Below are 906 nucleotides of genomic sequence, written 5' to 3'. Positions count from 1 at the left end.
CTATTATGATGTAATATGAGTTTTTATTTTTTTTAGTAGATATAAGTAGTATTAATAATCAATATTGTATGACAATAGTGAGAAAATACTATAATTGTCTAAAAACAAAAAATTAGTTTTATTTTGTTGTGCGTTTGAAATCTACAATTGCATATTATGTGAACTCATTTATTTGTAAAATTATTCAAATTCGATTCTATTTTCTGAAGTAAAATTTATTGGAATAGTGGTTGAAGAATGGAAATTAATATAGATGAACGAAAATCAGGTGTAGACAACACTGTAAAAAGCTTCTTCAGTTTTAGAATTTTGGAAAATAGGTCAAATTATTTCGATTATTAATTATCAAAATAATTCAAATTTAAAAAAAGTGAAGTGTCACAACATATTACTGTGAATCTTGATACGCCACAATGAAGCCGTAGTCGAAACATCGTAAGCAGATGATCTTTAGAATCTTCCGGAAATTCTGTCAACAGCTTTGTCTTGTGTTTTTATTATAAAATTTTTGAAATCACTATTTTCTTTTTCATTTTTTTTCTTTTGTAAGAAAATATGCATTTACATACAATTAAATTTATGTACGTGTGGATCTTTATACATAAAAAAATTCTGGCTCTCTCGAGCTCAATGTTCCCATCCTTGCTATAACATATATAAAGGGCTAGTATGCCGCTGCTTATGTTTTTTGCCACCGTTTGGTTAAAAAAGTTAAAATAAAGGACAGGTATAATTTTTCCATATTTAAAAAAAAAAAAATTATTATTATTTCATAATTCAATACAAACATACCATCAAAAAATATTTATTGAAAAGAATCTGCCACAAATTAAGGGCATTAAATATGCCCAATTCAAATTCTCATTCTACAATATATACAAAGATAAAAGAAACAAAAAACAAAAA

Source organism: Halyomorpha halys, unplaced genomic scaffold, assembly GCF_000696795.3.
Source record: "Halyomorpha halys isolate HHAL.00 unplaced genomic scaffold, Hhal_1.1 Scaffold2174.1, whole genome shotgun sequence".
In the NCBI taxonomy this organism is placed as follows: domain Eukaryota; kingdom Metazoa; phylum Arthropoda; class Insecta; order Hemiptera; family Pentatomidae; genus Halyomorpha; species Halyomorpha halys.
Note: the sequence above shows the minus strand (reverse complement) of the source record.